At 39.2% G+C, this 22,701-nt stretch overlaps 1 protein-coding gene across 8 annotated transcripts in view; it reads left to right on the top strand.

Moving 5' to 3' along the window:
- The first annotated feature begins 5,531 nt into the window (after positions 1-5,531).
- RALYL (RALY RNA binding protein like) overlaps positions 5,532-22,701 on the top strand; it is a 577,640-nt gene continuing 560,470 nt past the window's right edge. Inside the window, exons 1-2 of one of the 8 annotated variants that reach the window (XM_037892362.2) lie at positions 5,539-5,850; positions 6,721-6,807. The gene's annotated coding sequence lies outside the window, so the exon portion shown is untranslated. Of the gene's footprint in view, positions 7,135-22,701 lie in introns of all 8 variants that reach the window. The other 7 variants (XM_043539415.1, XM_043539410.1, XM_043539409.1 and 4 more) reach the window with 7 other exon arrangements.

Raw genomic sequence — 22,701 nt, 5'->3', positions numbered from 1 at the left:
ATCTGTGTCTGAAAAGAGATATATATTTTATAATTTGTAAACCCTGCCTGCATACAAGGGGTGCTAGACAATGTTTGGCCATCTAGGGCTCAGTCCTGCAAGATGCTGAGTCATGCTCACCTAGAGAGGTCATGGAATCGCCTTCCTTAGAAGTTTTTAAGGTCAGGCTTGACAAAGCCCTGGCTGGGATGATTTAGTTGCGGATTGGTCCTGCTTTGAGCAGGGGGTTGGACTAGATGACCTCCTGAGGTCCCTTCCAACCCTGATATTCTATGATTCTATGAAAATGTTGAAAACCAAATTGCTAGTGTTGGCTGGGTGCTCCGCACCTGTGCAGAGAAGCTACTGCATATTTAAAACTAATGTGCACAGTGCTCAGCAATCTGAGTAAACCTCTAGCCACTCACTCATAGTAGCATCAGCAGGAAGGGGGGAGAGTTGTTCCGGCAGAGTGGATACACAGTAGACCACAGGTAGAGCACAGAGTCTTAAATGCAATCCATTGAATACCATGGGCTTAGTGGCAATCTTTAAATTCACTTATTTCTATACCCAAATGGGGGGCTTGATCCTGTGGGGGTACATATAAAGATTGTAAGTGATTGTACTGAGTCAATATTAGGACTACTGAGCATAGTATAGTTGAGGTGGTTTACAAAAACATTTCTTAGAAAGCACTGAGCAGCTGATTGTGAGAAATAGTGTTTCATGGGAACCTTCAGAATATTTCTGTGTCAGTGGCCAAAGCATGTGTGTGTAAGTGCTTATGCATGCCCCTACTCTTAGTTACTTTTATGTGCAGCTTTTATCATACTTCAGTGAGGCTCTATGGCTGGTTCAGAGAAGTCAATGAAAATCTTAGAAGTGGCCACTAGACGCAACATTTGCTTGCAGTGAATTGTATTTAGATACCTATGCCCTGGCCATGACTTCAGTAATGACTCTAATCCTTCTCTTCAAACTGGGTGTTCACTGCAGGTGTAGAGACTTGCTCACATTGTTGAGCGCTATACTCATTTCTCCATACCAAATTGTAAATCTCTGCACAGATGCTGAGCACTGAGCTCTGCTCTGCACTTTTCAGTAGCACTCAGTATCCTGTTGGTCCAGAAGTAATGGCTTACATGAGTACGCTTAAGAATGCTCTTAGGAGAAACTGATAGTGGGGCAGCAAGGAGGACCAGTCTCTGACACAGAAATGTTTCCTAAAGTTTCAAGAAAACAGTATCCCTACCAACCTGTTGCTCAATGCCTCATGCTGGGCACAGTGTTCTAACCAGACCACCTGTAGAATTCACTCCCTACAGCTTACTTCACCTTATTGGATTATGAATAGAAAAGCACCATCATTTTGGTAGATCAGTGCCACTGTCTCCTAACTCTCCTCTAAACTGCTGCAGGGTCAAACCTTTAGAGACTTGAAAGTTCATTTTCTCAGTGCTCACAACTTTGGCCAAACTGAGAAGTGAAAGTTTTGCTATAATTTCTGAGCTTGCTCTCCCATAGAAGAATGCACAACACTGTCCATAGGCCATTAAATCATCCCTTAACAATAACATTTTTTAAAGTGCTCAAGTGCAGATCCTACACAATGTATCATAATGACTTTTTGGCTCAGTTACAGTGTACCAAATAAATATGCCATTTCAAAATGAAGATAGGGCACAAAATACATACTCACCTGATATCCAAAATGTTGTAATCCTCTGATAAATAATGTGTACGACAATACATAAAATGTGTATTCTAAAAATTATATACTCTAAACAAATTCCTAAATATGTGTTTGTGATCCAGATTTACCAGTGAGTTCTATAATGATTTCTTGGACAATTAATATATACTCTTACATGAAATAATTTATTTTCTTCTTCTTTGTACAGGAATAAATATATATTCAAATGTCTGTTTAAGAAACAATGGTGGAAATGGGGGAAAGAGGGGCATTCTAATTTAGGCCTTGATCCTGCAAACAGGAAGTCAGTGGGCCTATACACACATACTTGAAATTCAACACTGCATAAATATGCAGGATTGGGACCTTAGTCCTTAATTTGTTCAGTCATAGTCCTTCATGCAGTGTCTAATACTAATGAGAAATTAGTGTTTGCATCCAAAAAAAAAAAAAAATCTCATACATGCTGAATCTCTAGGCTTTTGGGAGTTTGTACCACAACCATAGCTGATGTGTTAGTTACAATATAAACCAGTGTATGTTTCCTAGAGGTTTTCTATATCCATAAGGATCCCTTAATATTTTTTCCATTTTATAACTACCTATGAATTCTGAGATGCACAGCCCTGCTGCTGAGAGCCAAATTCAGCTGTAAAGAGTTGCTGGAAGCAGTGTGAAAAGACAGAACAAATCCAACGCAGAATATAAAAATAAAGCAACAACAAGTAACAAGTCTTTTATTTGACATTTTTTAACCTCTAGCCTGTATTCTTTCTTCTCGTTTCTTATGGAGAGCTGGAATTTTAAAACAAGTCAAGAGAAGGGAAGAAATAGAAAGGGAAAGTTTATTTGTTTGCCAAGAAGTCTAGGGGACAGGTACAAGGATGGAAGGAAAGAAATTGGAGTGATTTACACATGAATAGGAGAAACTGGGGGAAAGAGGAGAGGAAGGTGGGATGATGTCATCAATCTTTTATTTAGCAGGACGGCATGTTACTGTGCAGGATATATAATTTTATTGTGTAATACGCTCACTGTAGCTTCTGCGTCCTGATTTGCTAAGAGGTTTGACTATGTGTAGTATGGCTAAATGACTAAACAGAATGTTTTCGAAAGTTCTTCATGGAATGTCAGCTGCTCAAATTAAATCCACACAGAATAGTGGGAAGGGCAGAATTGCTTCTCTGCTAATGGTACAATTGTGGCAGTTCCTCTCACTGAATGGATCCCACACAACAGCAAAGAAAGGTTGTGAGGGGAGATGTGTTTTTCAGTCCTTTCTTCTATTTACCAGAAAAAAAAATAGTTGACAAATATGACAGCCCTGTCTTTAACTGACTACAGGTGGGAAATACCAAAGGGTAGGCAGTGGGAGAATGAGGGTTTGGAAAAGGAGCAAGGAAGTAAAAGAGGGGGAAAGTCCACTTACGTTCCTTGTTAATGGAGGTATTTATAGTCTAAAATGAATTTATTTCACACAAATATCTCATTATTTCTCCTCTCTGTGTAAACAATAAGGCCTCAATCTCATTAGGTAAATATTCAGTAATATTATTATTAGTTTTAAATATTTTTTCATTGTTTATGAAATTACAAATATTTTCTGGCCCAGTAAATTTGAGCCAGAATATTTAGGACACAGAATTTGCTAATGAGATGGTTTAGCTGTATAGTGATGCGGGCTTGACAATCCTGTTCCGAGAAGGTCATATTTCTAACTGTAGTTCCAGAAAAAGCTACTCCTAGTTCCAGCAGACTTCTATGTGCAACTGCAATGTTTGTTAATAAGGGTGGGGGAATTAAAACTGAGTTGGATTATTAAAAAATGCTAGTAACTCCCTATCTCTACTAGAAATACTTTGCCTGATGCACCCTAAAATTGTGTTAGCGTTTTCATGGACACATTGCATTGTACAAGGCACTGATGAGACCTCATCTGGAATACTGTGTGCAGTTCTGGTCTCTCTTATTTAAGAAAGATGAATTCAAACTAGAACAATTCAGAGAAGGGCTACTAGGATGATCAGAGGAATGGAGAACCTACCTTATGAGAAGAGACTTACGGAGGTTGGCTTGTTTAGCCTAACCAAATGAAGGCTGAGGGGAAATATGATTGCTCTCTACAAATATATCAAAGGGATGAACACCAGGGAGGTAGAGGAGTTATTTAAGTTAAAGGCAAATTAAAATTAGATGTCAGTTTCTAACTATCAGAAGAGTGAAGTTTTGCAACAGCCTTCCAAAGGGAGCAGTGTAGGCAAAAAAACCTAACTTGTTCTAAGACTGAGCTTGATAAGTTTATGCAGGGGACAGTATGATGAGACTCATTACACTGCCTACAATGGCACATGGTCCATTCATGACTACTATTAGTAAATATCTGCAAAAGCCAGAGACAGGACACTAGATGGGGACAGTTCTGAGTTACTACAGGGAATTCTTTCCCAGGCATCTGGCTGGTGGGTCTTGCCCACATGTACAGGGTCTAACTGATCACCATATTTGGGGTTGGGAAGGAATTTTCCCCTAGGTCAGGTTGACAGAGACGGGTTTTCTCCTTCCGCTGCAGCATGGAGCACAGACCACTTGCTGGTTTGAACTAAATAAATAAATTTGTTAGTTTCTAAGGTGCCACAAGTACTCCTTTTCTTTCTGTGGATACAGACTAACACGGCTACTACTCTGAAACCGGTGGATTTTCTGTAACTTGAAGTCTTTAAATCAAGATCTGAGGACTTCAGCCACAGGTTATGAGTGTATTACTGGTGTGTGTGGGTGAGGTTTTGTGACCTGCGATGTGCACAAGATCAGACTAGATTATCATGATGGCCCGTTCTGGCCCATCTAAAACAAACAAAACAAAAAAACCTAGGGCAGCTCTCACACAGTAATAATGGTGAGTGATGCCTGGGATACTTCTTTCTTTGTTTATAATGGGGCTGTTCGGTCCAGAACACCATGTGTAAGTTGCTCTTGACTGATTTGGGGCCCCCTTCACTCAGACAAAACCTCAGGCGAGTGAGGGATGCAAAGTGGGGTCCCTGATGATTGCAAATGCCCTTTTTAGGTAACACATGCTACCGTTAAACGTGGGCAAGGACGGCTGGTGGCGAACAACAGGCTCACCTACCATCCGGCTGAAAGAGTTAACCTGCCGAGGAACTAGCGGTCCTGCGTGACGATGCATTGCTGCTTCTCTGGCTAGCACACCCCGCCTGCAAAGCGCTCTCCCAAGAGCAGCCTTTCGGGAGTCACTTGTTTGACTTAAGCCTCTGCCAATAACTTTGTTATTAAAAACAACAGCCCCACCGCACCAACAACAGAGCAGAGGCCAGGAAAGCAAAACAAAGTAGCGAAATACTGAACGTGTCTCTCGGCACTTTCTAGTTTCAGTCCAGCTGCAACCGAGAGCATGTGCTGCCCAGCGCGCTCTGGACAAGCCTTGCTTCGGGTTTGCACTTGGACGGAGCAGATCCAGCCCCAGCAGAAAGTATAGCTCCAGAGCACTCAGCCCCGGCCCCCGTGCCTTGGCAGGGGACGCTGGAGCAGCGCTGGCTTGCACCGCCACTTGCCACCCAGGCTAGCCAGCCCCATCGGCAACCCCGAGCAGGGGACTATTTATGGAGAAGGTAAAACCCTTAATTTGGCAGCATTGGAAGCAGCCGCGCGATAACTTTGAAGTGAGGAGGCAGCAAGTTGTGGCAGCACCGACACACACACACACGCGCGCGCGCAGCAGCTGCTCCCGCTCGCACGGCATCGGCTTTCAACTCCCCTCTGCCTCCCGCCCGCGCCCCTGCCTGTGTCTTCGGCGCGCGTGTGTGTGTGTGTGTGCGCGGCGCGTGGCGCTGGGGCGGGAGGCACCTGCTCGGCTCGCGCCGCCGCCGCCGCCGCCGCGCCGGCTGCCCAGGCTCCAGCTCCTGCCCCTGGCTGCGGGCTCCCGCCTCCCGCTCGCTGCCGCCGCCGCCGCCGTGTGAGTGAGTGAGTTGGGCTGCTCCAGCGGGGCTAACCCCTTCCCCCTGCCTGCGAGTCAGCCTGGCTACGAATCACGTGTCCGCTGCCTGAGGCAGAGACTAGAGAGGAGGGGAGGGGGGGGAAGCGCCTCATTCCTTCTTCCACCGCCATACTGTATTTTATAGTAACTCATTTTTATTCCTCTCTTTTACTCCCGCTCGGTGAGTACCTTTCCGCTGACATTCTTGTCCTCCTTTTTTTGTCCTGTTTTTTTCTTCCTTTTTTTATTTTTCTTCTTTTTTTCTTCCTCTTTGATTATTGTTTCAATGGATTTGATCCTTTTTCTGATGACAAGTTTTTTGTTTTTGTTTTTTGTTTTGTTTTTTTCTTCTTCTTAGCATGCGATGGTTACTAAACTGTGAGCAAAAGGTGCTGCTGGGGCTGGGAGTCACTGGGAATTGAGCAATGCAATAAAATTAAGACTTACCAGTCCAGCAACAACATAGATAAATTTACTATCTCTAGATCTAGATATGCAACTGGTTTTGTTATGGCACGAGAAAAGAAAGCAATGTGAAATATGCGTTTTTTAAAAGATGAGGAAAAAAGGCATGTTTCTAACTCTTTTGCAGAGGATTTTTCCAGATGTTGTTTTGATGCTTTTTTTAATTTTTAATTTTTGGTATATAGATGTGAATTGCAAATGCATTTTACAGCAGTGTTTACAAAGAGTTTGTGATCTTGCAATACTGGTGCAGGCCACTGAGCAAGATGTTAATTTTATTATTTTTGGTTGTTGTTTCCTTTTTTGACACTCGGTGCAGTCAGCAGTTTTTTTCTTCTTTTTCTTTGATGCCCGTTTATAACGTGAAACTTTTCTTGCAGCTTGTTAGAGTTGATCATTTTTAAATACTTTTTTCTCCTTAAAAAAAAAAAAGCCAAAAAAAAAAAAAGCCAAAGCAATGATCGTTACTTTTGCACATTTGACTTTTTTATTCTTTTACCGAGATAATTTTATTATGATGATTATCAGGATGATGATGATAGATATGCACATATATACAAATAAATACATTTTAAAATGATGGCAGTGGAAGGTTTTCCTGGAGAATGAAGTGCGGTTTGGTTTCCTTGTCAACGGAAGATGAAGTGAACAACTGAACATCTCCCCAGTGCAGGTACTTCATCTCCTTGTAGGCGTTTCCACTCTTTGTAAATTACATTGTGGGAATAATAATGATTATGATTAATAATAAAAATATCTCAATCCCTCGCTAAATATGTGTCCTCAATGAAATGAAGACGAAACTAAATTATCTGCCTCTTGATCGCTCGGATGTGTCCAAAATACTGCGCTAATTGAGCCTAGGTCGGTTAAACTGCGTGTGATAGTTTATGTACTATCCTAGACATGCGGGTAGCCAGCTGACAAACCTGAATGGAACCGTGAGATGCAAGTTATGAGCAGGGACGCTTCTAGGGCTTAAAAATAACGGAACTGGATTGTGAGTAAGAAGGGGTGTGTGTGTGTGTGTGTGTGTGTGTTTAAAAAATGCCTATTAGAAAATCTTGGGTGGCTGTGAGAGAAAACAGTAGCAGCAATCTCTCAGAGGGGCTGGCTCACTGCCATATGAGCTTGACACATATTCCAAATCCATAGGGATAACAAACCCCCTTATTTCCAATTCCTACGCCTCCTATTAACAAGGAATAATCAAGGCAACAAGCAGGTCGTCTGTGAGGTTTAGCTCATTGGGATGGCGATTAATTATGAGCAGATGCATATTTTGAGGTGTTTCCTTTTGTTTTGGTGATTATTAATGCTACTGTCTGCCAGGGAATAGGAAACAGTTACTTTCCGTGACGGTCACTGAGAGTTCAAGATTAGGGAAGCAACTGTTACTTTGCTTTAACAGCACCTAAACTGTTCCTGATTTAGAGACAGGATATTGGTGCACTGAAATATTTTGAAAGATTTTTCCAACTGGCAGTTTTTCCAGAAAGAGATAGAGCTGAGTATTTTATCAAAGTTGAGGTGTGGAATACTTGGATCTGCAGTGTTCTGCATGGTTTGCTTTATTGTGATGGTGCTGTTTAGTGTATTCTCTATGAAAAGATTTCAGGGATTTTATAACTTGGGTCATAAAAATTTGCTCTGCATTTAAGCATTGAAAAGAAAGTGTCTTTTAGGGAATCCTTTTTTTTTTTCTTTCCCGATGTAAAGAGAAACTTTTTCTCTATTTTTCATTTATAGGAATACAAATGCATTTGGAAGTTAGAAACTTCAGACACATATTTACATTCTTGGAACTCGCAAATACTTTGCTCTTTTGTTTGGAGTAGTTACAATCCACTGGGTCAATCATCCACATTTTAAGAAGTCCCAGACCCCTACTTTTATTTATTCTTGGAAGGATTAGATTTTTATCAGTAACTGTTGGTAAATGTCTATTTCACCACACACCCACAAACTGATGAAAAAATATTTCCATTGATGATAATCTAAATCTGCAGCTATGTAATGTAAGAAAAATACTGCTTGAGAAATTTTTAGAGTTTGATTTAAGGATATTCACTGTTTATATTTTGAAATGTGATTTTGACAATTTGTGTTCTAATAGTTATAAAGCTTTAACTTTACTGTCATTAAATAATTATTGCCTGAGCTCTCCATTGTTTGGCCCTCCCATAATTTTCTGCAACTGTAAAAATGTAAATTAATAAAAATTTTAAAAATCTAAAAATAAATAATGGTATTATTTATTGGAGTTATATTAACATTTTAATTCTGCTTAGCCTATTTCTATTTTCATAATTCAGATTGAAAAAAATCTGTGAGTACAAAATAGTGATCAGCATGCTATGCACTATTTTCCCGCCTAGTTTTAAATTATTATTTTTTTCAGTTTTTCATAAAGTTGAGGAGAATGGACAATAAACCCAGAATTCTTAGTATTGGTAAGTTGTTTAAACAAATAAATCAGGCAAGTAATTTCTGGACCGACATTCCTTTGGCCCATAACTTGTCTGTTTTTATGGGCAGTGATATATCAGTAATTTGTACAGATAGTTGCTGACTATGAGTAAAATCCTGGTCACTTAATCTTTCCTTGAAATCCATGATAAAAAGTTTAGAAGTGCACTACTATGGACACTCAAATGGAGTGTATAAAATACCCATTGCATGTGCACAAGTCAGGAATTGATGTGCACACATACCTTTCATGTGCACAAGTTGAGGTTGTATTGAATATTTTACATGTACAACTTGGGTATGCACAAAACAGCATATGCACTTTTAATAACATGGGCCAAGGGGCTTACTTTTGTAAGGAGAACGGTGTTTGGCTCTGTATATGTTGCAACATCTATGCACTGTACAACTTAATTGAGAATGCTATATCAGGCTCACCTTGAAATTTCCATACTTTATGTCATAATGTAATGTTATTGAAAACAGGACTTTGTGTGTTAATTTGCATTCATGTTTGGAAAGCCACCAATATAAATACTGTACAAGACTAGTAACTGTTCAGTTATTTTCAAGATATCAAATTTTATAAATAAACTAGAAAATTTGAAAATGGACATCTGATTAACTCTGTTATTACCTTTGCTATAATATTTGCTGCATTCCCTACATTTATAATGGGAAATACTGCTACTACTATAGTAATTTTAACTTCTGCAAATGGAACATGTCCAGACTTGAATATTATCTCTTTATATTTTAAATCTCTCTTCTGATATTTAAAGGGAGGTGAGCGAGTTAATTTGCCCTTCCAGAAATTTGTGAACTGAAAACATTGGAAAGCAATTCTTGTTATGTTTTTCACCCAAATAATAAATTTGCAGTACCTGCTGAATGAAAATCTGACTAGTGAACAGCCTGATTTCACAGGGTTCTGGGTGCCCTCAACATCGGATGAGCACTGAGTCATAAATAAGCAATACAGAGGATATTAGCCATCCCAGGGCTGGATGATAGAAGCAAATAATCCTTTCCCCATATCCCAACACTGGGGATGTTTTTTCACACAACTCTTTAATTTCCAGTATCTAGGAATTTTCCATTCTCCCTTTCTTTCTATTCATACCACCAAGGTCCTTTGGATAATGTATTGGCCAGTATGCCTTACCATAATAGGCTCCTTTTGTTTCGCATGAAAATGAAAGTTTGCTAGTTACTTTTTAAAACAATGTTTCTAATTACAGTTTCTTCTCAAGGTACTTATTTCCTAGACTCTGTTCGTAGTCATTATCCTAAAAGCAGTACTTCCTATCAGCCATTAACAGGCTAGTTCTGTCTTATAGCAATTTTTCTCCCATTTAACTCAGGCCAACCATCAAAAAGTTCACAAGATAAACAACATAACACTATGTATAAAAGGTGCAAGATATTTAAGGGCCTGATTCTGCCCTCATATATGCATGTATAATTCCCACTGACCTCATTGGCACTCACACTGCCCAAGGACATAGATGAGTCCTTATTTTTAATTACAGTTGGATTTTGTGAACCCAGGTTGAAAGTGGCCTGTTTGCTAATGAAAAACAGAGTTATCTGTGTCTGTGAATGTGGGACCCCAATGGAATAGATTGTAACCCAGTGTATAGCCTTCTTCAATATAGGTCTATCGTAAGAAAACAAAACCATATCTAAATAAATGGACATACACATTATGACACCAATTTGTTTATCTGCTGAAATTCTTTTATGATTTTTGAACAATCACTCTATTTAGCTAGTTTTCAAATTATTCTTTTAGGCTTCATCACTGTAGGTAACTTAAATACCATGCCTTTCCAAGCAATGTCCAGCACTAGATTCAGAAATGTCATCTATAACCCTTAAAATACTTTTCAGAATGTATTCATGGGGGCAAGTGTTTATTTCTCTACAAACGTCCTTATGGATGAGGCAGAGCAAAATAGGCTCAGTTTTCCTTTAAGAAAGTCCAACCGTGCAGAACTGAGCATGAAAAGACTTATGGCAGAAGTAGCATTCACAACAGGAACATATTAAAATCAGTGAGAACTTGAAAAAGAACACAAAGAGATGAGGAAGAAAGGGAAAGAGCGAGGATGTTGAGTAGTGAAAAAAAGTGAGGAAAGTTTGGAGAAAGAGATTTTATAGACCATAACTTTTTGGTTATAATCTATAAAATATAAAATAAATATAAAAACTCAATAGAATGTGTAAGAGATATCTTAAATAAAGGATTACCATGCCTTTTTATTGCTTAGTGTATCTGTAAACAACTAATTATTCAGAACATTATAGCCCTAATCCTGCAAACACACTGGAATAATATTACAGGGGTGAGTAGTCAATCGCACTACTTGTGTGCATGAAGTTATTCACATGTGTGAATGTTTGCAAGATCAGGATCCAGAAAAGAGAACACTGTACATTAGAGGTGATGCAAAACTCAGCATTATAGTATGAGAAGTTAGACAGCTGTATAGATTTGTTATTTCACAGATATAGACTCAAAATACTGTTGCTCAAGTTGTGGATTTTGCTTTGTTTTGATTTTTGGTTTTAGTGACCACTGATGTTACTTGTTCTTTTGTTGAACACTGCATAAATTCAGTTATTTTTCAGCTGATATGCTGTACAGTAACATTTAAACAAATCTCATTATTTGTTAGTCTAAAAAAGGTTGAGGTAGTATTTCAAACTCCTCCACCTCTTTGTTGATCTTTTTGATGCAGCTGAATAGATTGCATCATTTTAACTCATGATTACTTTCTTGCCATTTAGAAATGCAGTTTTAATTTCAATAATTAATTTAATCTTTTAGAAGCACTTGGACTTTGATTTTGGATCACTTTTCTGGGAAGCATTATTTTTGCACAATTGAGTGTGATTTTCTGACTCGATGAGTCATGCACCAGCAATTAAAACAAATAATCAAATTGCCCTTTCAAATTACTAAGCAAATTTCAGGTTGCTAGGCACTAATACAATTAATTTGTTTTATCACTGTAAAAGCCTGGAATGTATTTAAAACATGTGTATATAATTACGGTAATTTCAGCCTGATACAGAGTTAGTAAAATATTTAACTAATCAATTAACCCTTAGTGCTTACATAGTTATTATGCCAACATTTTTCTTTTTAGAGGAATAGTATCTGTATGGTTACCTACTCCCAGTTCACACACTCCAGTGTGAAATGCTGATTGATGGCTGAAGTTAAGTAGAAAACTCTGCAACCTGTAGTCCACGTGGTTTCCACTGGTTGGAGAGTTTTGTACAGATTGCAGCAGGGACAAGGGCTGAGGTCTCCAACCTTGGGATATACTAAAATCTGTTTGGGTTATATTATAGACCTCAAGATTTCCACTGTGGATCAGGTTATTCAGCCAGAAAGCCAGACCCTCTATGGTGTTCTCTATCTATCTGTCAGTCTGTCTAATTTTCATTTTACATCAATCGCTATGGATGGTATTGTAGCCCCTTGGTCCTCCCTGTTATCAGAGGAGGACCTTTTAGAGCCATTCTGCTATGTCAATGTCTAGCACAAGGGGACCTGACCTATTTGAGATTTCTAGGGGCTGCTGTGCTATAAATAACCATTTGGCCACAAATCTAGCCTCTGAAGCATTTACAGGGACCCATGGAAATTAATTCTGACAGAGTCCTCTTCATGAGAATGATACTGGATAGAATGGTGCTCTTTGGGCTCTTTCCTCTCACTGCCCAGTCATGAGCTGTTTACCCAAACTCTGTGGAGTCCTGGTTAAATGAGGTTTGCATAGAGGGACTTTACCAAATGATGGGAGAACTGATGTCATTTAGGCTACCGCCAATTATTACTACCTCCATTAAATTGTACCCCAGTGAATCAGTGCAGCAATATGAGCACAGGGGATACTTTGCTTCAGCAAGAATGAGCTCCTCAGGGAAAAAATGGTCACAGCCTCTTGACAAACCACAGATTATAAAGGCAGTACAGAACATACCTGAGGATCAAGAAGCAACATGGATCTAACAGAACCTTGATACTATTAACCAGTTTGGTGAAAAGCAGGCCCCAGGCTTCTAGAGGTAGGCCACGCAGAATCACACTGGCAGGGCTTGAGCTACAGTGCTAAAAGTGTAGTATGGACATTGTGTCTTAGGCTCAGGTGGAAGGTCAAGAAAAAGGAGATAATTGGCCAAAGTGAAATATTAGTGGGATTTTTACATGATTATAACAAGTCTCAATTTGGTCTGTAAAGCAGCATATCATATTGATGACACTTAAAGCCAAAGATATCTTGCTCTCAACTAAGAGCTTCACATAGATATTCAGTGGCTGACATGTCAAGTGAAACAGAGAACTTGTAAACTCAGAATGGTGGTATTATGTTTTGAGGACATCCTGTGTACATGGCAGTTTTTATTTTCTTTCAAGTGTTTTGAATTTATAAATCCAATTTCGTGGAACCCATTTTGATTTGTTTTAACTGTGCTGTTTGGTATTAGAGTTGTTTAGTATTTAAAATATTAAAATGTTTTCCTCATACTAAGCATTCATTTTATTTCAGCAATAGTGATTAATTAAATCTAGAAAAAAGTAATTCATGAGTTTGACAAAGCTTTTTATAAATACCTGAACAATCACACAAGGCCTCATCCAAAGAGGTGGTGAGCACCTGCAGCTCTCAGTGAACTTGGTGGGAGTTATAGCTGAATCCCATGGTATATAGTAAGTGGAGCATCATGTTTCTAATGCTGTCCAGTACCCAGACTGTAAAATAGAAAGCTCCTTATGACAAAAAAGAAGGAAATTCCTGCCCAATTATAATACTGAAAGAGCCTTTTTACTTACATATTTAAAAGGATGGAAGCTGTTTAACACTGAAAAAATGCTCTGTGCAAACAGTCACTGTACGTGCTGTATAATACTATGTGGTTACCTTGTAGGTACAATTAAAAACAAAACACTTACAGTCAGATGCCTATGAAAGGTCTTGATTATATCATGTTGTAAGTGTCAACCTTTTGGGTCCAATTCTGCTCTTGAAATTCCCATTGATTTAACTGTGAGTAGCCTCAGACCTTAAATTAGGAACGCAGCTAGTGAGGTCAGTTTTCGCCATTCTCTAAATTGGATAAATTCAGGTCAGTCTTTTAAAATGCTGGAGTGGGAGAGTGGAATCATTTTCCTCACTATTGATTCTGTTTTCCTTCTGCATGCAAAGCTTCCATTGATTAAAATGGGGGTTCTACATGGAACAACTGCAAGACTGGCTCCTCCAGATGTATACACGTAAATCTTATAAACAATTAATGAAAGTTATGCCCTTTGAAAAGAAAATTTACTCTTAAGTTTTGGTGTTACTGTCTCTTTTGCCATGGGGGATAATTCTTCAATGTAGCAGCTGCTGTTATTTATTATTGTTATTATTATAACACACAGTGGCCCTTATCATCAGGATTGGTACACCAGAGTGCTTTACAAATAAATACAAAGACATTGCATGAAATCCTAGCCCTATTTAAGTCAGTGGTAAGGAAAGCTAAAAAATTTCCGTATAAACTGTATTCACTGAAGCTCTGTGTGGTGGTTCCTTGTCCAACTGGCTAGAAGAAAAGGAATTACTGCCCCTTTAAAGAATCCTCTTACAACTGGATAGTAGAGGGGAAGGAGAGGGAAAGTGTACAGGCATGGAGCAAGGAAGAGCAAGAAGCAGTTGGAACAAGGTGGTGGTGCTGGAGGGGGCACTACCCTTCCTACTGATTGGAAGAGGAGGTGGTATTTATACCCTGTGCAGTCCTGGAAAAGCCCTCTTTTGAAAACTGAAATTTTGACTAAACAAAATCTTTTGCAAAAATTGTCTTCTTTCTGTGGAAAATTTCAGTTTTTGTCAAAAGATTTTGGCCAAAAACTGGAATGATTGTGGGTTTTGAGTTTTTGGTGAAAATTTAAAAAATGGAGTGGAAAATTTTGAGGAAAAAAGGAAATTTCCACGGGGGGGTTGGGGGGGAATCAGACCAGCTCTAGCCAATGGCTAAACTCCCATTAGTCCCAGGGAAGTCAGGATTTCATTCATTATTCCTTCCCAGAAGAGCTTATAACCTAAGGCCCTGATATTGCAGTAAGTTCCACCACGCATGAGCCTGCACAAAAATCCATTTACTTCATATAATGGATACAAAGGGTCCACCTGTAGGGAGCTCATGGTGCCTGAGAAAAGAGGCAAAGTACAAAGGGTGTGGGGAGAGGAATACAATCAAATATACACAGTTTGGATATACTGATACACAGTTACAATTTTAAAAATTTATGAGTAGATAAAGTAAGTGGCAAAAATCCCCCTCACCCTCTCGACTTAGTTATCATTAATTGCTCATTTAAATGAATTCCTAGAATATTACTGACAAATGGTCTTTCAAAGTCCATTGGTAAGTGGAGGATTTAGATCAGTATCCAATGGCGGAACTGTAGAGCTTGTCTACTGTCATGGTTCAATGGCCTTGCTATGAATATCACTAACTAGTATAGTATGATGTCATAATCTATTGCAGTACAATGTGAATTGAGTCCAATTAGAGATAGTGGTGAGATCCCATTAGCAGTAAGATGAAGTGTGACGAAAAACAACTAGCTATTATAGCTCATAAATAATATGGAGTCCTGTTTGATTGCAAGGATTTCGCTATTGCTGTATGAGTGTCTGCAACATTTTTTGTAGGATTTTAGAAGAGTGATAACACTATGTAAATAGATTGGGATTTATGGAGAGCTTTGTGAATTCCGCAATGCAAATTCCTGTAAGGAGCCTGAGTTGGCCACACTTTTCAGCTGTCTTCACCATTATGTAATTATGTAATTTAAATTATACTGTATAGTCCAAAGTACTATAAGAGGAAACCTGAATCAAGCTAGTAAAGTATATAGTTCAATCTGATATGAATAAGTGCAAAACATGGCATGTCCTGAGTTAATTCCCAAAATAGCATAGTGTTATTCATATTCTAAAATAAGGCACATCCAGGGTACTATAACTGCCATGTTAAAATGGTATGCATTAAGTCAGAAATCTGATTGATTAATAAGACTCAAGAGACATAGGTTGGAGCTCACAGTGTAAAACATTCAAATAACCATTTCCTAAGGGCAATAGAGTGTATAGTTACAATATCGTGTACACACTTCACCAGACGAGGAGGCAGTTGGCCTTCATATTTATTCTTCAAAGTGTATCTATATATCTACTGTAAGGTTTTGTACTGCCTATTGAAACTGTAGTATCTGAGCACCTCTTACATAAAATAGCCTGGTAATAATGAAGTCCTTGGTGGAATTCATGGAGTCTCTGGCTTGTCTCCCTTTTTTGTGTTATGTACCTAAGACACCATGGCTGGACACCATGCGAATATATCTATTGCTAACACATCTAATATCATACATTAGTTACAAACAGAATGTTTGTCATTGGAATATAAGGAGCATGTGGCATAATGCATTTTCAGTATATGAAAGTATACAACTGCTGACTGAGCTACTAGGTAATAGTATGACATATGAACCAAATTCTGCCATCACATGTCATAAGGTCCCCATTCTGCAAGCTGCCTCTGTGTGAGTAGATAATCAATAGGGCTCCAAGTGGATGCAAGGGTTTGCCTATGCAGAGAAGCTTGCAGAAAAGTGCTAATGCTCTGATTCAGGACAGCAGTTAGAGCAAAAAGCTTAAGTGCTGTCCTGAAATGGGATGTTGTCTTGAATTGGGGCCTAAGACAATAAGCAGGATGGTATGGCATACCACAGCAGAAATTTTAAAATGGGTTCAGAAATTCCTGCTACTTGGTCAAGATAATAATGAATCTTGCAACACTAACCATAACCACAGAGTTACAGCAGGAACTATTTTCACTGCCTGAAAAGTGCCATTTATCAGAAGGGGAAAAATGCATTAAACGTTGTTTTATTTAACTGCATTTCTGAACCCATTTTATCTTTTCTTTGTAATTTTTTTTTATTTCAGACTTGCTGGACCTTCCCTCCTGCTCTGGACCTCTCCCCTGGCGTCGGCAGAGCTCAGAAGGATGAAAGAAAAAGAAGCAATAGGAGAGGGATGGAAGAGGGGAGAGGAGTAAAAGGAGGAGGAGGAGGGCAGCAATTGAAATGGAGAAAAATTCAACAGCGGTTCAGTTAAGGCTTAAACAATGGATTGTTTATAAGATCCCCTCCTACTGACCTTTCCTTCTGGGTCATTACCCTCTCCCGCTCTGTCACCTTAGCTATGGGGGCCTTTCATCAGCACTTCAGCCACAGCAGACTCACTTTTAACTTTTGCTTTTTATTATCAAGAACAAAACAAACAAAAAATCCCAGAATGCAGCACCCTGCTTACAGACCTAATTTCCAGGATGGTGGGGTTTTTATTTTTGTTTTTTAGATGAAATATGGTTACATTGTTAAGTATGCAACTCAGTAGGAGTACTGGCATGATTAAGGTCTATTTCTGTGAGTTACGCTGGGACCAGATTTGCAGTTAGGCAGTCCTAAGTTGCATCACTGTTGCAATGGCCCCTTATTTGCCATTGCAGGGGTGCAGAACTGCTGGGCTGAAAGGATTCCACAGCCATGTCTCCTCCCATGCTGATGTGCCCCTTCCTCTTCAGGCCCACCCCTATCTGGAATGCCTCCTGCATAGTAGGGCTGTTGCAGGAGGGATCACAATATTGGTAGAGACAGTACTCAGCCTAGAGGACTCCTAAAATGGGTATTTCCTGAGTGGGGGGAAAGGGGATTTACATCTGTCCTATTGCACCTTTGTACAAGATGAGCATAAAGGGGCCATAGGGCAGCCATTGAATGGGTACAAAGGCAGCCTACCATATCAAGTTTGTAGGCTTAAATCTTTATACTGGAAGTGGTAACAAATTCCTGATGTTGTATTTCAAATAAAAATTGAACATGGTTGTTAGTGAAGTTTTTTTGTTTTTCACATCTAGCCCAACAGGTGCTGGTGGAACAGGTCCAGAGCAGAATGGTCAGGTCTGAAAGCCTAAAAGGAATGTTCTTGACCTAAGCAAACAATCTTTTTTAATAATAATGTGCACGCACACACACACGCTCGTTAAATAAAAGTTTGAGAGAATAGTAACTTGCTGAATTTGTTAAAATATTATTATTTTATAAACATTTTCATTTTATAATTTCTCTCCACTTACAGTGTAAACATGGACTGTTGTCTCATTCATTACTCTATATTTATAATATTCATTAGTAATAAATGCTCCATAGTGTACTGGTCTTAGTGCTGAATTGTTTCCTAAATGGCATGTTATACTACTCAATCTAATTGACAATAATTCAGTATGGTACATAGAATTGGCAAAATCCTGCCTGCTTTATACATACAAGTAGTTGTTTTGAAGTCAGTGATCTTATTGAAATCTATGTGACTGCCTGTGTAAGTAAGATAGAGACAGATTTGATCCATAGGGCCCAATCCAAAGCCCTTTGAAGTCAGTGGAGAAACTCCCACTGACTTCCAGTAGGCCTTGGGTCAGGCCCTTATTCCTGATGTCCCCCTGCAGTATCAGCAGTGTTGTAGAATAACACATTACAAGTTATTCTATAACTTTGTGCCTTGTTTTGTAACTTTCAACTTTTATTTCAAAATGCAGTGAAATTGCTAAATACAGTAGTTGCCATTTCATTTTAAAATGTAGCCTTCAGCCATAATCATCAGTTATTTTTATGACCAAATGCTTGGTATAATATTATACTACCTTCAGAGCCATTGGAAAAGAAGTTTTATAGCTTTGGGGGAATGGTATTGGCACCTTGAAGATACGGACTTTTGATTAAAACTTTGAAAGGCCACAACTTCTGACAGGGCAGTGCATTTTGGGGGGTGTTAAATTTATACTTATTTCAAATCAAGAGCTATTATTGACATTGGAATTTGTAACTGAAACATGTTAGATGGCCTCAAATGTAACTATAACATGTTTAAAGAAGTAACATTAACAAACCTGTATCAATAAGCTTGGGCCAATTTTTTTTTTACAAGGGTGCCTAAAGCCATACATCTACTGTAAATCCATAATTAGGCACTTACATAAAAGCAGCTCGATTTTCAGAGGTGTTAATCACCCACAGCTCAGACTGATCTCAGTGGGAACTATCAGTGGTCTGCACCTCTAAATAAAATCCAATTATTTATATTTAGATGCTTAAGTGTTGGAGCTAATCAGAAATATTTTTTTCTGAAAACTTTCAATTTTCTCAAAAGTTGATTTTTTCTAACCAGTTCTATTTATTATGGATTCAGATGCCTGATTTTAATAATTCCAGTTTGAAAATGTTTTAATATATTTTTTCTTTAGCAATATAACCTCTCCCACTGAGGACAATTACATTCTTTCCATTGACTTGAATTGGGAGTTAGACTAGACCCAAAAGATCCTAGTGTACTCTGCATTTGAAACTTATAGAATTGGTAAAATTTCATTTTAGTGTGTGTGATTCTCTTGCCATTACATCGACTTTAGGGGCCAGATGCTGCTCTTATTTATAGTTGTGCGACACTTCGACATCAATGAATTGGCCTCGGTTGGTTTACACTGAGAACAGAATTTGTCCTGAAGTCACTACCAAGTATGGCTTGCTGTCAGTCATTTCTCAATATGGTCTTACATACTGTAAATGTCAAAATATAATAAATAAAGAAATAAAATATGTCCATTATACCTTCTCATAACAGTCAGTCTTACCCCAGCATGGTGCATTGTTTTGTTGTAGCACAAAGACAACATGGTACATGTGTATAAATAACAGTATCCAAGCAGATGATACCTATTTCCAGTGAAGTCTATGAGAATTTTGTTATTGATTGCACTGGGAATAAGATCAGGCATCAGTTTTCCAATATGGTAGGATGTGGTTCGGATACAAATATGGTATGGTATTCAGTAGAATAGACAATTTGATATTGGATGACTCAGTAGTTCCCTAGGTGGAAAAATAGAAATGAGATTTAACTAAAAATGTGTACTGCTGTTGCTTCCAGTTAATGATATGGTGCAAATTTTGTCCAATATGCTAAAAGTACAGTATGAGTAGGGTGCTATTTGCAGAGTAAAGGATGATGGTTCAAGAATGGTTAGTCCGGTGTAGTTTAATATTATGAGATCAATTCTTTGTTCAGTAAGATACATATTGGGACAAAGCACAGAGTTTTATGAAACATTGAGTAATATCTACTTAAAATCATAATGATTAATACCATAGAAAGTAATTTACCATACAATGTCTTAGTATGCTGTGAAACATTTTCATTTCCTTAGAACTTTGCAAACCTTTAACCATTTGGACTACCAGGTGTCTGGCTCAGGCTGAAATGTTTTGGAACATTTCAGCCAAAATGGAAATGGTGAATTTCCAAGAATGAGGCTAGTGAAAAATATACTGTTTTGCCCATTTTAAAAAAATTCTGGTGACTTTTTTGTGTGTGAGAAACTCTAGTATCTCCATTCTTTGGAGAAAGGACTTGAAATTTGGCAAGGGGATGTCTTTTTCTGACAGGGATGTGTTTTGCTATTCCCATGAAAATGTACCTAAACTTAGCCAAATTACAAGATTTTGAAAAAATATCAGTTTTCACATGCTAAAGAGAGACCTGCTCGAGCTTCTCAGCTAAAACCAAGGAAGATTCCATTTTTACTGAGCATGCTCCAGCCCAATGCTCAGCAGAATTGTGCTGCAATGGCAGCTTTGCACTACTGGAGACAAGGCTAAAGCCAGGCACTGGAACTCAGAGCAGGGAGCCTCTCTCTTCCGTGTTCTCAATGTCCACATGCTGGGTCCAGTCAGCAGTAGGAAGCTGCCACGTTTGAATGCTGAGGGGGCAAGAGCCAGACCTTCATTAGTGTGTGTGTGTGGGGGGGAGTAGATTGGGATAAAGGTCCTGAGCAGGGGGGACTGGGGTTGGTCCCTGGCTGAGAGAGAGGGAAACTTATACTGGGAGTTGGTGGAGGGTGGCGGGGGGGAGACAGAGACTGGGACTGGCTGGGCCAAGAGACTGAGACTTGGAACCAGTATGGCAGATGGGAAGAGGTGGAGGGGAGCAGAGAGTGACAATGGTGTGGGGGGAAGAATTTGGACTGTTGGGAAAAGAGACTGGGACAAGAAACTTGCAGAGGAAGGGAATGAAATTGGACAAGGACCCCAAGGAGTTGACTGGGATGAGGAATAGAGGCAGAATGGGGGCGATAACTGGACGCTGAGAAGAAAGACAGATTTCACAAGAAGCCAGGAAAAGGAGAACTGGAACTGGCTGGGCAAGGAGACTGGAACTGGGTAAGAAACCCGAGGAGTGGAGAGTGTGACTGGCTAGATTAGGAGAATAGGACTGGGATGAGGAGCCATGGTGAGGGAGCGACAAGACTGAGACAGGGACAAGTCGGAGAGGACAGGGCTGAAAGGATCAAGCTTTGGGGGAACAGGCAGAAGAGTCTGTGACCACTAAAACACATTTCCCTCCAGAACCTGGAATGAAAGCTAGGATTCCTGCATCTCACCATTCTTAGAATCATAGAATATCAGCGTTGGAAGGGACCTCAGGAGGTCATCTAGTCCAACCCCCTGCTCAAAGCAGGACCAGTCCCCAACTAATTCTTCTCATGTGATCATGTAAATGAAGACTATTGTAATGCATATGCACAAGGAGAGCAATTAAGTTTGCACTGGCATTTGATAACTTTTGAGTGCTTGACTTTGCAATCTTAATAATGTCCTTTTAACATATTTCTGTATATATCAATCATATATGTATCTATACTGACCATATATACCGCAAACTTTACAACAAACTGTGAGATATGATATATAATCAAACATTATAAAATTGGATTTATTTATAAACTTTTATGGAATGCTTTACTATAGTTTTTGAGTTCCTAACAAACAGTAATCACAATCCCTCTGAGAGGTAGAGAATGTTATCATCTGCATTTAACAGAGAGAAAAACGAGGAACAAAAGATTAACATATGACTTGTCCAAAGACCTAGCCCCACTGAAGTCAATAGGAGTTTTCCCCTGATTTCAGGGGGGCCATGGTTTCACACAGGGAGTATACAGCACTAGGCTAGCTCTAATTTCTGGGTGAGTTTGTACTCCATGCTATACCTCTGATTTCAATGAGATTACGTGGTATAAATTGGTATAAAAGAGCATAGAATTTTTCCCTTTGAAAAATATAACTTTTTTATGAATTGAAGTCTAAAATATTAGGAAAAATGTACTAAATCCTATAAAAGTATGAGTTGACTGGAGGATAGGTCTGTTTTTGGTATGTCATAGATAATTTCTAAGATTATGAATATTTACTCTTATTTACCTTGCCAGTTTTCAGAGAGAGATTATGAACCTGAAGTTATAAAGTCTTTGTGAAAAGCAGTTAGTGAGCATGTGCAACAGCTACTTTTCAAAGTTAAATTTATTAATTTCAGTAGCAATCAAACTATAAATCAGAGGTTCTCAAACGGGGAGATGCATCCCCTTGGTGGGGCATGGAATGTGTTTGGGGGGAGGGAGCATGAGAAGCGTTAGGGGAAAAAACTTACTGTGCACAGTTGGAGCTGGGTGGCCAGAGAGCAGTGGCTGCTAGCCAGTCACCCAGCTCTGAAGGCAGCATCGCTGCCAGCAGCAGTGGAGAAGTCAGGGTGATATGGCACTGACACCTTACTTCTGTGATGCTGCGGGTGGTGGCGATGTTTTCAGAACTGGGCGGCTGTAGAGGGGCGGGTGTTGGCTAGGCGTCAATAGACGGGAGTAAACTTCTACAGACACAAAGAAGGGGAGGGGATCAAATAAGTTTGAGAACCACTTTTATAGGCCATTCACTGACCAAATTTTGTTATATAGATCAGAGACGTGTGAGTTACAGTATAAGGGAACAATCCACTATAGGGTAGGAAGATAACGCAGTGTTGCCAACTCTTCCAATTTTATCACGAGTCTCAAAGTATTTGACATTTTACTTGAAGCCTGGAGCGAGGCATCATGCGAAAATCCCATTGGGGTGTGATCTGAGTATGGAGTGCATAATTGGACT

Source organism: Chelonia mydas, chromosome 2 (assembly GCF_015237465.2).
Source record: "Chelonia mydas isolate rCheMyd1 chromosome 2, rCheMyd1.pri.v2, whole genome shotgun sequence".
Classification (NCBI taxonomy): domain Eukaryota; kingdom Metazoa; phylum Chordata; order Testudines; family Cheloniidae; genus Chelonia; species Chelonia mydas.
The sequence above is the reverse complement of the archived record's forward strand: the minus strand, read 5'-3'. Positions and strand labels throughout refer to the sequence as shown.